Here is a 14,288-nt window from a genome sequence, read left to right on the forward strand (position 1 = left end):
AGGCCTAACTTCACCAACGAAGTTTTAACAGAATCTCTAAAAACTAATGCATGTCTAATTTTCTTGCTAATAAACCAATAAAAAACATGATGGCTGACACAATGACTAACGTAATTGAATAACTCACTGATATTTATGTTGTACTTTTATTCCTATCTATTAAAGGAAGGTTCCAGATTCTATTGAGACCTTAACTTTCAAGAAATTTCCATATCTTATATCACAATGAAACAAATATCTTGTTTTTTATTGTTATTTGAAGAGGACAATACACACAATGGGCTTCCTGTCCTGGGTCCACTACGAGTATTGAAACTCGATTTTTAGTGGTGTGAGTTTTAGGAATTACCAATAAATTACTAGGAAGAAAAAAATCGAAATTAAAAGGTCATAAATATAACTTACAACATAAGTTTGTACTTAACACTTATTCTGTTGTGTAAAGACATATTTGTCATAAGGTGAATGTTTTTTTTAAGACAACTCCCGCTCTTAGTAACAATGTTCGTGCCACATCTTAACTAAGAGCTAGATGTCCTAATGGATGATAATGTAAATTGCGCACACTGCACTTGGGTTGAGAAGAAATTCCTTTAGAAGAATACTTTGTATTGAAATGACTTAATCTTAATAAAACTTCAATAAAGCATGTATGAAATTCCCTCTAGCATAACAACGATAACTTTCTGGAAGTCAGAGTATTCTAAGGGCAAAAAGTAATGGATTTAACTGTAATGAACCTATTCTATTGAGTAACGTATTCCAGCTATTGGGTTTTGTGGATAATGAACTTGGAGGGAAGGAAATCAAAAGTGGCAGAGAAGGACGTGGATGATAAATAGGTTACAGTTATAGGTAATTCATTGACAAGGTATGTGAATGGGATAGTTTATGGGGTGAATAGGGAGAAAAGAATTAGATTATACTACCAAGAGCAACAAGTGAAGGATATAACTGATAGTAGAAGAGATATAATAAAAGGAATTAGCAATGACGTAGTTTTTGTTGTGCACATAGGGATAATGATGTAGGGATAGCAAAGTCAGAGGTGCTAGTTAATAATTATAGAAAGTTAAAAAGGTATGCAAAGTAAAAGGCCATAACTTACAACGGAACATTTTTCAGTGTAAATTACACTACAGAGTCATTACCAAAATGCAATGATGTCGAATAGTGTTACAGCATGTAGCAACAAGAACTGTAACGACGTTCATTACACTACAGATCCATTACCAAGATGCAATGATGCCAGATAGAGTATTACAGCATGTGGCAACATTAACTGTAACAACGTTGTTAAATTCCAAAACAGAGAAACTTCACTTTAATAAATGACACATTTTTCTTTCTTTGCTGTATACTGATTCCAACAAGGTGTTTTCTTTGATACCAGTTCCATCAGGCTGGCTGAGTTGCAAACACGAAATTTTAGTTAAAACGCAGTTTATACCAGTGTTGTTTCAGGGTACAGGATGTCTTAGTTGTCGAAGCATGTTATTTAGTATTAAAATGTATGTTCCCCGGTTGTTCAGCTGTGAGTATTGAAACTTACAATACTAAAATTCGGAACTCGATTCCCTGCGGTGGACGGAGTGCAGATAGCCCATTATGGAGCTTTACGCTAAGAAATTAACAACAAGTAATATTTGTGCGATATAATACCACTGTTTAAATGACTGTAATTTAAATCACATCACCTGTGAAAAGAATGTGTTATAGTATACCTTGTTTGCTTTATACTGCTATCAATAATGCCTTTCGCTCGATACCAGAACTCGTCAGGTGTTGGGTTACAACATATACTCTTCAAAAAAAGAAACGCAAAAGGGGTATTTTTGTTATTTTAAAGAGAGATATATGTAATAACGTTACAAGCTCAGAGTATGTGATGTTACACGTGTTAAGGCACTGATTGTCAGACCAAAATGACAATAAAAGTTGTGCACTTTGAAAACGGAGGAAAACATCGGATTTTTCGCCAAAACTCATTCGTGTCCAATAAATTTGTTTGAGAGATCTGCATGTTCTGCAAGTGCAACATGTGCAAAATCCCTATAAAAGTGACGGGTTCTCGGTTTCCATAGCTCAGTGTTAAGCCACTGACACGCAATACAGTTATGCCAAGACTGACTGAAGCACAACGCAACAACGCCATTGGTCGCTTGGAAGCAGGCGAATCTTGATCAGATGTTGCCATAGCTGTAAATGTCCACCCAAGCACCACCACAAGGCTATGGAATTGTCACCAACAACATGGATCAACTTGTGACCGTCCACGATCAGGCAGACCTCGTGTGACCACGCCCGCACAAGATCGCTACATCCGGTTACGTCACCTTCGGGATAGAACCACCACTGTAACGTCTACTGCCTCAACCATACCAGGACTGCGTATGATTTCCGATCAGACCGTACGCGACCGTCGACGAGATTCTTAGGCCCCTTGTGCAACCCATCATGGTGAACGTCAACGACGTTTTTCAACATGACAACGCCCGTCCTCACACAGCCCGACTCACCACTGACTTCTTGAGACACCACAACATCAACGTTCTTCCCTGGCTCTCCAGATCACCAGATTTAAACGCCATCGAACATCTTTGGAACGAGTTGGACCGACGTCTGCGACGGCGACAACCTCAACCGCAGACTCTACCTCAGCTTGCAGCAGCTTTGCAGGCTGAGTGGACAGCCATTCCACAGGATGTGATTCGTCATCTCATCGCTTCCATGGGCAGGAGATGCCAAGCAGTTATTGATGCTCACGGCACGGGGGGGCATACGCGTTATTGACGTTGAGTGACGTTAAACTTCAACTAGTGAGCGTGGACTTCGCCTTTGCAGACTTTGGATGTTCAGTAGTGAATGTGCAAAGTTTCACACATGTCATACAGAACAACCCGGAATAAACTTGTTAACGACATGTCTCAAATTTTGCCTTTTGCGTTTCTTTTTTTGAAGAGTATATAAACTCTATACATTAACTTTAATAAATGACACATTTTTCTTTCTTTGTTGTACGTTGTTCGTTAATCTGTGTAGATGTTAGTTTTTCTTTACGTGAATTGAGTCATCTTTTTTTTTGTTCTGTTTTTTGTCTAAAACTTCCAACACTTTAGGAGGTATTTTATATAAATGACTGATATAAGTATAAACGACATATAATAAGTCAATGTTGATATTCCATTAAATCTGCTTCTCACTGGGAATCCATATTGGATCAGTAAATTAAGGCATAATTGAAATCTAAATATTAGTACTGTGATGTTGTATCACACGTATATTACAACTAAACATTATACTCTGGAAGCTAAAACGGTCTAACGCTGTGGTTACTTATATCAACAGTTCTCAACCTAACCAAGGACTGGTATCACTAGTTGATAATACGACTTAAGCAAATACTATATTTTTAATAATAAACAAACACTAGATGGATAAGAACAAATTAGAATTATTAAATAATAAAATCGTTCAAAGTGACGAAGCACTTATCGCGTGCCACTCGAAAACAGCTCGCTCACCACAAGTTAAGAACCGCTCGCTTGAAATAATTCAGTTAAAATGTTCATTACTCTCAAACACAGGAGAGTGTTCAATATTTTAGTTTTTTAATTTATTACCCTCGACTTTATACTTCATATAAAAAGTATAATTTCAAACTATAGTTATCTTCCATATCTCCTGATTACGTTAACGTTAATCGTCTGTAAATCTTTCATACGTTTATTTTTAACATCTGGAAATCTTAAATCGATTTACTTTTGTGTCATTTTAAACGTACTTACACAATTTTTATTATTATTATCAACTCCAGTAAGGTTTGTTTGAAGTTAAACAGAAAGCAACACAACGGGCTATCTGTGCTCTGCCCACCACGGGTATCGAAATCCGTATTCTAGCGTTCTAAGTCCGCAGACATATTGCTGTGCCACTGTGGACGACTTCAGTATGTCTTTCCTATGCTACTACTGTAGGTTATGTAATATTTGACCTATCGACCAATACATTGACTCTTAATATCTTCAAGCTACAAATTGTGTAAGTTAAAATTTGTGTTTAATTTTATCACAAAGCCACACGTTCGTAACTTAGCAGTGAAACACAAGAGGGAAATTAGGTAATCATCACCACCCACCAACGGATCCAGGACAATGTCTCACCGTAGCAAAACATCATAGAAATGCATTAGGTGTTTCCTTGGGGGTTGACCACACCTCTTCTACACAATTAGAGGTAATACCTCATCACTTCTCACACTCTCTACAGCCTTCCAAAATGAGGAATGCTTTTAGCCAACCAATGCTTTGAATTTATTTTTCCAGAGCTAAGTATTCGACGAATTACAGCTTTGTGGCAAACATTTGGTGTTACTTTGAAAAGTGTAAGATGCATACTTCGTGAAAAATTATAAGACTTGAATGTGATAATCAAACGAAGTCAACCACCGAAATTTCACTAATTTTGTATAAATATTCAAGAAATTTTTAAACGATGTTTCAATTACTGCTTTAAGTTTTTCTTTATATGAATTGAATTGATATATTTTTGTTTTGTGTACAGACAATTTTTTCTTATAATTATGTCTTTTATATTTTCTAATCATTTTTTGCAAATATTTAGCGTTATGTATTCAACTGAAAATATGTTTGACAATTGTGTTTTTGAAGTAGAATCATAAACCACTATTCTATACAAATAATGCCGAATTGTCTGCAACAATGTGTTTTTTCTTATCTTGAAAAATACAAGCTATAATTAGCAAATTACCTACCTAATTAATTAGCAAATTACCTACCTAATTGATAAGCAAATTACCTACCTAATTAATTAGCAAATTACCTACCTCATTAATTAGAAAATTACCTACCTAATTAATTAGAGAATTCTCTACCTAATTAATTAGTAAATTGCCAACCTAATTAATTAGCAAAATACCTACCTAATTAATTAGCAAATTGCCAACCTAATTAATTAGCAAATTGCGCAAATTGCCAACCTAATTAGATTTTCACTTGGAAAGAAACACTCTTTTGAAGTAATTTTTCTGACATAATTAATTTCTCACTTTGAAACAAACAAACTTTGTCATCAGAAACAGAAAAATAATTAAAAAGGTGGACTATACAAACATATTTGTGTGAGACATTGTTCTTACCCATCTCCAACTCTTGATTTACTCTTTTACCAAAGAATAGAGGGATTTATAAGGACTCCACAACTGAAAGCACGTTTAGGGGTTGGGAATCGAACCCGCATCCCTTAAATTAGAAGCTGAGCGCCATTTGACCATACCAGGCCGCATTATACAAAGGTTTTAGTTTACGAATATTATAAATAATTTAATTTTTTGAAATCCTCGACAGTTTTTTTTCTAAAGGAAAGGTTTATCTACTATACATTCAACATACATTTAAAGTATTTCCCACGCTTTGGAAAAATAATTTTTAATGTTTGTTATTTGTAGCTCTTTAGCAACAAATAAAGTCAGAAAAACATGTCTTTACACAATATATCTGGTTTATTTTTTTTCTTCACTGCATTATTTTCAGCGCGTGTCAGACACAGGTCAGTCTCCGAAATACTTGAGTCGTCAACTTCAACAACAGGATAATTCTACAGTTTATCTTGAGCCTTTGTTGTTGTTCTGTTAATGCCCAGATGCAGATTAAGGGCAGTAAAACGTCAAATAAATTATATCATTTCAACAAAATGTTAATATTATATGTGTTGCTCTGTCTTTATTTATTACTAATCTAATACAGCGTCAGCGTACTTCAGAGAAAAAGAACTCAGATAGGTGAGATGGAGAGTTAGAATTGTGTTAGTTTATAGAATATTCTTTATACTGTACGTATATATTTGTTTGTGAATAAAACTTCGATCACCTTGTACCAGATTATATCCTGTAGACACAGGGAGTTATGGGGTAAACTACTCCTTGCTACATAGCAAATAGCGAGCGCCCCTGAATATGATACAAAAACTATACACTAAGTTATGGATACTTACTTATAAGTATTTACATGTAGTAATCTATAAAGAAACGAATTAATTTCTGAGGAAAATTTCGACGTTTCGTATAGAGAAACGATTTGTACTAAACACTTTTGGTCGCGGGTTCGAATCCCCGTCGCATCAATCATACTCGCCCTTTCAGCTGTAGAGGCTTTATAATGTGACGGTCAATCCTACTATTCATTGGTAAAAAAGTAGCCCAAGAGTTGGCGGTGGGTGGTGATGACTAACTGCCTTCCCTCTCGTCTTTCACTGCTAAATTAGGGATGGCTTGCGCAGATAGCACTCGTGTAGCTTTGTGCGAAATTAAAACAAAACAAAACAAATAAAAACCTGTATTAGAAAGAATAGTAAATTGTTATAAAAAAAAATGGTTTCTCCCAATCGAGTTTTGTTGAAATAAAACGTTCAGAATGGCACTTTTCGAAGTGCTTTAGCGACGCAGGCATTTTTCTTCTCTGTAAGATAAACAAACCGGTATTGTTAATATTTCAAATTATACATGATATAAAACTTATTAACAAAAAGCATTGTATTAATGACGCACAGTCATTTATTTCAGAAGAATGGTCAACAGATTAATGCATTATTTTTCACTATCAAGTAGCAAAAAAGCTATTCTTAAGTCGAAATACACAAACGACGATCATATATATGTTGAACTGAACGTTTTTTTCAAAACTAATAAATTTATTTATAGATAATATTTCAAAAGCATGAAATTGTACCTTTTGTTTTCTTCCCTCTTCTCTCTTTCTTTCTTTTTTTTTCTTCTTGTCCGCAGTAGGTCAACTGTAATTTTCTCCACTTATCTGTAATGTTATTCTCCGCGTTCGACAGAGCGCGTGCAGTCCGTAGTATAACTTTGCGCTAAAAAAAAACAAACAACAAAAAAGTCCCTTCTTCTTCTTTTAAAAGTTGACATTTTCCAAATCTGCTTTTTAAATTTTTATGTATTTCATTAATCTGTTATAATGTGTCCAGATGTTGATAAATTAACGTTATAACTATATTGAAAATAAGTAAAATGCATACCTTCAATTTAAGTTAACCGAGAAATACAGCTAATTAAATTACATCTGTATATCACTTTACTTCGGAGTGGTATGATAAATATTTCAACCAGGAAGATATGTCGTTAAATTCCAGTTTACACAAATTGTTGGATGAAATTTGGTGCCCGGATGATGAGTTAACTTACAAATAGTTCTTGGTAATGATCGTCTGCACTAAATCTTGCAATACGCGTTAAAAGACTAGAAAGGTTTATTTCCAGAACCCAACGCCAGGGATTTATTGTTGCTTGTTAGTTTGAACAATAAAAATGCTTAATGTAATAAGTAGGCTTGACAGCTGGTTGAGATACGTCAAGGCTCAGGAAACCTACCCTCTATTTTACAGCTGCTGACCTAAACCGGGAAAGGAAATCAATCAACAGCACCTGCCGCCTACATGGCTACTTAACAGAATAACGGGATTATCACGCATACGACTTCTTCAGCAGTGATGTGGCAACCACAGTAATGACGTTGATCGATGGCTTCCACGTTAACCACTGGACTCTGCCAAGGTTAACAACAACACCATAATGCGCGTGCATATGTGGATATATGCATGATTTATGGGTATTTCGTAAGCAACCACATTTTAATTTCTTTATCTACAAATGTGTGAACAATCAGTAATCAAATTTTGACCCAACATCAGAAAAACAAAAAAAAAACACGGTTTCCATGGTAATAGCAATTTTAATATCTTCCGATTCAAGATAACAAGTTTTCATGCATTCGATATATTTTGTGGTTAAATATTTGAGCCACATACATTTTGATAGACCTCTTGGCGGGCTAGCACTGGGTTTGCGATCATACAACATCAAAATCAGAGCTTTTTCTCTCCTTATTGGACAGAACGCAGATAGCTCATTGTGTAGCTTGGTGCTAAGACTAATTTTTTTGTTTTGAAGTTCATGTGGGGTTATTGGTATAAAATACGTTCCAGCGGGGAGAAAAAGTAAATTTTGTGACATTTGTTAAAAATTTAACTGTACTTAAAATCAGTTGTGTATCTTTCACTGGTTTTCAAACACTATAGCATAAAGTATTAAATATCGTCAATAAGTGTGTTCGCTTCTACGTAATTACCAAACTGGAGAAAGTAGCTTCGTTACTGATGAAACTTTGTAGAATGGACGGTTTGTTTTGTTTTTGAATTTCGCACAAAGCTACTCGAGGGCTATCTGCGCTAGCTGTCCCTAATTTTGCAGTGTAAGACTAGAGGGAAGGCAGCTAGTCATCACCACCCACCGCCAACTGTTAGGCTACTCTTTTACCAACGAATAGTGGGATTGACCGTAACATTATAACGCCCCCACGGCTGGGAGGGCGAGCATGTTTGGCGCGACGCGGGCGCGAACCCGCGACCCTCAGATTACGAGTCGCACGCCTTAACACACTCGCCTATACCGGGCCTAGAATGGACAGAAACTGCCGGCAACTTTGTTATTCCTACGAAATGTAAATATATAGAAATTATGTGGATTAGAATTTTATGTAAATTACTCGTGAGAAAATTCTATGTTCACTATTTCCAAACATACATTGTAATAAATATAATGAAATAAGATTGAATACAACCAGCTCCCTAACCTTCAGTGGTACTACAACGCTTGTAACGCTAATAATTAGGGGTAGGGGTAGTTTATTACGCAAGCCCTATAGCGCCATCTTTTGAATTGTTTTGAAAATAACAACTAAACTGTATCGCTACGAAAAATCTAAAATGAAGCTAAACGATGCATTTGACTGTAAACATATGTTCTTTGACAATTTAAATATCCTTCTTACCCAACTATAAATTGTTTATAGCGCATGCGTATTAGTATTTTTAAAGCTTAATGTTTCATTCTGCGCAATCTTTATGTGGAGAACAGCAGTAATGTCCACCTTTCTCTTGTTAAGATAACAAGTACTTTCGTCACCTTTACATTATTTGTTAAGTAAAACACAAGCATTCATGGTCATTAACTATCTGGGTGCCATCTTGATTCAATCAATCCTAATTTAAATGTCAACCTTGGGTTACTTTTACACCACAAAAGCTGAGATTGATCCTCAAATTATAATGTTATAAGGCTGAAAAGGTTAGCAGCTTCTACGATAAGGGAATTAGAACTCGCGGCCTACAGAATGCGAACCGTGCACCGTGACCGTCAGGCTAGTTGTATATAAAAATAAATTCATAGTGCATGGTAATACAATATTTCATAAGATTTTTCCTCGTTTTTCTTAAATGCGTAACCATAAGATATATTTTAATTGACCTTCGCTGCGAGTTACCCTTGTCTATTTTTTAGTTATGATAATGTGAACGCTAAAATCAGCCATCTGTTTCTTATATGTTTCGAATTTCACGCAAAGCTACACGAGGGATATCTGCGCTAGCCGTCCCTAATTTAGCAGTGTGAGACTAAAGAGAAGGCCACTAGTACCCACCGCCAACTCTTGGGCTACTCTATTACCAACGAATAGTAGGATTAATCGTAACTTATAACGCCCACACGGCTGAAAGGGCGAGGATGTTTGGTGTGACAGGGATTCGAATCTGTTACCTCAGATTACGAGTCGAGTGCCTTAATCACCCGGCCATGCCGGGTCTAACAGCCATCTGATAATTCTTAATGGTTTCAGGAAATAAACTTTAAAACCCACAGCTAAATTTAATATAATAACAGCCATGTAGGCCACATAAGTTTGGGATCAACTTTGAAGTCTGAGATACTGAACTTTACAAAACCCATACGAATGATAATGCTCGTGTAATATAAGTATATCATGCACTTGAAATATTTCAGTTAGGTTTGTTTGTTTGTTTTTATTGTACCTATAAACGATAATTAAAGCAACAGTAACATAAATTTAACGTTTTCTATATTTTAGAATTTCGTGTAAAGCTATGGAAGAACAATTAGCTGTCCTAATTATGAGTTCACAGACTAGAAGGAAAGTAGCAAGTTAACAGCATTAGCCAGAATTATGAGTTCACAGACTAGAAGGAAGGTAGCTAGTTAACAGCATTAGTCAGAATTATGAGTTCACAGACTAGAAGGAAGGTAGCTAGTTAACAGCATTAGCCAGAATTATGAGTTCACAGACTAGAAGAAAGGTAGCTAGTTAACAGTATTAGCCAGAATTATGAGTTCACAGACTAGAAGGAAGGTAGCTAGTTAACAGCATTAGCCAGAATTATGAGTTCACAGACTAGAAGAAAGGTAGCTAGTTAACAGCATTAGACAGAATTATGAGTTCACAGACTAGAAGGAATGTAGCTAGTTAAGAGCATTAGCCAGAATTATGAGTTCACAGACTAAAAGAAAAGTAGCTAGTTAACAGCATTAGCCAGAATTATGAGTTCACAGACTAGAAGGAAAGTAGCTAGTTAACAGCATTAGCCAGCAATTCTTGGTTACTCTCTTCTCATCGGGCCCGCCATGGCCAGGTGGGTCAAGGTGTGAGACTCGTAATTTGAGTGTCGCGAGTTCGAATCCAGGTCGCACCAAACATGCCCGCCCTTTCAGCCTTGTGACGGTCAATCCCACTATTCGTTGGTAAAAGAGTAGCCCAACAGTTGGTGGTTGGTGGTAATGACTAGCTGCCTTCCCTCTAGTCTTACATTACTAAATTAGGGACGGCTAGCACAGATAGCCCTCGAGTAGCTTTGTGCGAAATTCAAAAACAAACAAACAAACCCTTCTTATCGAAAAGTAGGATTTGGTCTCGGTTTTTATGGCCCAAAAGTGAAGAAAGCGTTTTTGTTGTTTTTTTCGGGTAACGGAACAACGTCAATTCAAAGTGTATAACACAGTAATAATAGAAAGCCCAGTTTATTTTAATAACAATCTTATTTTCTAACTTTCTTTTCTTCGCTAAATACAATGTGAGAACTTTTGATCGCAAATTTATCATTAAGGTTAACTTAGCAACGGGTCGCGAACCAGAAATATGCTCATTTACAGTCTGAGCACACCAAACTATCTTACCTCACGAATTCAGTGAGGTTAGTAGAAAGATCTGTCAGAGGGCGCTTATTGCAGATTGTCATTCGTTGACGAAGTAAATGTTTGATATGATAAAAATGAAACACAATGTTGCACGAGAATACAGTTGAGTTGGGTCTGTTTAGTCAGACTAATACTTGTTTCCTTTCAGTTAGGATTTTCAAACATACTAGTCCAGAACTTGTTTATTTTAGTTGAAGAAGAATTAAAATAACAAAATTAATGTGTGTTTTTTTTCTGATTATCTGATAACATTGAAGCATGTTTGAACTATTTTCGTTCTTAGTTGGTTTAGTTAGAAGCTGCCAAAGTTTGAACAAATTCTTAGTAACCAGAACTGTTAATGAACATCTCGATGTCTTTAACAAAAACAAAGGTAAATTGTTTTCGTTCTGACCGTGGGCACTGTATTTCTTTATGGTAATTACCTGAGTGCAGAAAGTTTACAATTTAAATTAGAAAGAATTTTATGTAAAAAAGTGTAATGAAACAGGTAATGTAACAGGTGTTTAAACATTAAACGAAGTAATTTAAGCTAGCTTGATGTAGCTTAGCAGTCAGGACACTCTACTTGCAAAGTGTTGGTCAATGGCTCGAATCGATGCCTCTGAACATAATCGCTTTTTTAGTCGTCGGGGTCAATTGTATTATTTGTTGATAAACTTTTAGTGGGCGACGTTGACGAACTGTTTTCTCTCTAGTTTGGCCCAGCATGGCCAGGTGGATTAAAGCGTTCGACTCGTAATCTGAGGGTTGCAGGTTCGAATCCCCGTCGTATCAAACATGCTCGCCCTTTCAGTCGGTGGTCATTATAATGTTACGGTTAATCCCACTATTCTTTGGTAAAAAACGTAGCCCAAGAGTTGGCGGTGGGTGGTGATGACTAGCTGCCTTTCCTCTAGTCTTACACTGCTAAATTAAGGACGGCTAGCATAGATAGCCCTCGTGTAGCTTTGCTCGAAATTTAAAAAAACAACAACAATAAAACAAACCCTCTAGTTTATCACTTCTAACGTAGTGGTGTTTGTTTGTTTAGAATTAAGCACAAAACTACACAATGGGTTATCATACCGCTATGCTAATGGGGGAGGGTCTTACTGGTGGCTTCCTAAACAGGTAAATTCTCCGTCTAAATTGCCCCAACTGTCTCGTGAAAAAAAAAAACATCAAGGTTTTCAATGTATAATGAAGGAAAATAAGTGTTACCTTTGATATTAACACTTATAGCGACCTCTTGACACTGATAGAGAACTAACAAAATATTTAAACGCGTAATATAACATTGTGGTTTCCAAAGTTTGCTCTAAAAATGTAAATTCATGTTGCAGGGTTAATATTGTAATGCATTTCAAAGGCTTTCTTTTTACAGTTTTCTATTCCATGTTTTTGAAATTCTTGTATGATTTGCATCATTTAAGCACAATAAATAATTTAGGTCACCTTTCAGTTAGCTTCCTTACGTCATTCGTGTACTATAAAAAATTTATTCCAAACAAAAATTACGAAAAACAGGTTGACCTTCGTCTTATAGCTTTACATAACCTTGTCCGACTTAACGAAATGCAGTTCTTGTGATTATAAGAATGTCTGTGTTTTAACGAAAATCTAAAACTAAAGTTTAATAGACAAAAGTTGACACTTTAACACAGTTAACAACTAATTCTGAGGTTCATTCTCGAACGAATATTCATAATGTTTAACGAATTTACATGTAAATGTGTGTTTGTAATAACATCATTCTTACGTATTAAATGATAATTTACATTAAAAATCGTTCAAGGTTCACTAAGACGACTGATTTTAAGTTATTACATATCCATCGCATCTTTAACACTTTAGCTGTTAAACTAATTATTTTATTACTGATATTACTAATGTTTGTGACATCATCATTTTTGGGTTAATGACATTTATCGTAGATATGAACATAGTTTTGAATCATGCCATGCTGTCCACAGGTAGTTAGTTCAGTGAGATCGGTAAGCATGAAAGTAATATATCCGGGTTTCGAGAAGAGCAGAGAACACATAACCAACTGTGTAACTTTCTGTTAAATAAAAAACAAACATATTATATACGTGTTTCAGATGCCCGGCATGGCCAGGTGAGTTAAGGCGTTCGACTTGTAATCTGAGGGTTGCAGATTCGAATCTCGGTCGCACCAAACATACTCGCCCTTTCAGCCTTGTGGGCGTTATAATGTGACGGTCAATCCCACTATTCGTTGATAAAAGAGTACCCCAAGAGTTGGTGGGGGGTGGTGATGGTCTTACACTGCTAAATTAAGGACGGTTAGCGCAGATAGCCTCGTGTAGCTTTGCACGAAATTAGAGAAACAGAAACAAAATGTTTCAGATATATGTGTTACGCCCAAAAACAAACGAAAAAAAAAACAAATTCAGGGCATGAAAACATTATCTTACCTTTTGTTTGTTTGTGTGTTTTAGAACAAGTCACGTTGAGCTATCTACTGCGTCCACTATGAGGAATCGAAACCTGTATCTTAGCTTGTAAGTCTGTAAACTTACTGCTGTCCCACCGAGGGACGCCGTTTTACTTCCCTCGCAACCGTAGGTTTACCTCCTTGACTATCTCTGTGTGTGTGTGCAAATTGTGGATAAGTTGTTCTAGTAAGTTTAGTGGTGTATAGTTACTGGTTTGGGACTTGAACATTTTCAAGCAAAATATATGTACTGGCCTCATGCATATTTGATAATGAATGGTAAATAGCCGTTAACCAAAAAAACACATTTATATGTGTATATGTATATATATATATTATGATTATTATAGTATTGTAAAGATAATTTGAATGGTTTAGTGCTCACTACTTAGTATTTCAGTATAATTGATTAGTTGAAAGATAGGCAAAATACAGAGACCGTCGTGAGTTATTAAAAAACAAACTAGTTATTGGTTTACTTGAATACGTAATTGTTGTAGTAAAACACGGTAATGAAATACCCACTGTTATTTAATCGTTCAAGTCTGCTTTTCGATGAGAACTAATTGATGTCTTAAAGTTTTATTTTATCCTTCATAATGTTAATAGTGGACAGCAGATTTTTGCTCCCAACAACTGGCCTAACAGGTAAATAATTTACCGGCATTGTTATAAAAGCGTTTCAACTCATGACTTTATGCTCAGAGTTTGTTTCTTTTATGCAATAAATCGTGCGTTGTTAGTACGTGAATCCGAGGGCAGTCAGTGTTA

At 35.8% G+C, this 14,288-nt stretch overlaps 1 long non-coding RNA gene across 1 annotated transcript in view; it reads right to left on the reverse strand.

The window, feature by feature from the left end:
- Window positions 1-6,746: 6,746 nt before the first annotated feature.
- LOC143256542 (uncharacterized) overlaps window positions 6,747-14,288 on the reverse strand; it is a 41,454-nt gene continuing 33,912 nt past the window's right edge. Inside the window, exon 5 of the long non-coding RNA XR_013031397.1 lies at window positions 6,747-6,888. This is a non-coding gene — a long non-coding RNA (uncharacterized LOC143256542). The remainder of the gene's footprint in view (window positions 6,889-14,288) is intronic.

The sequence above is a fragment of the Tachypleus tridentatus genome, chromosome 7, assembly GCF_004210375.1.
Source record: "Tachypleus tridentatus isolate NWPU-2018 chromosome 7, ASM421037v1, whole genome shotgun sequence".
NCBI classification, from domain to species: Eukaryota; Metazoa; Arthropoda; class Merostomata; order Xiphosura; family Limulidae; genus Tachypleus; species Tachypleus tridentatus.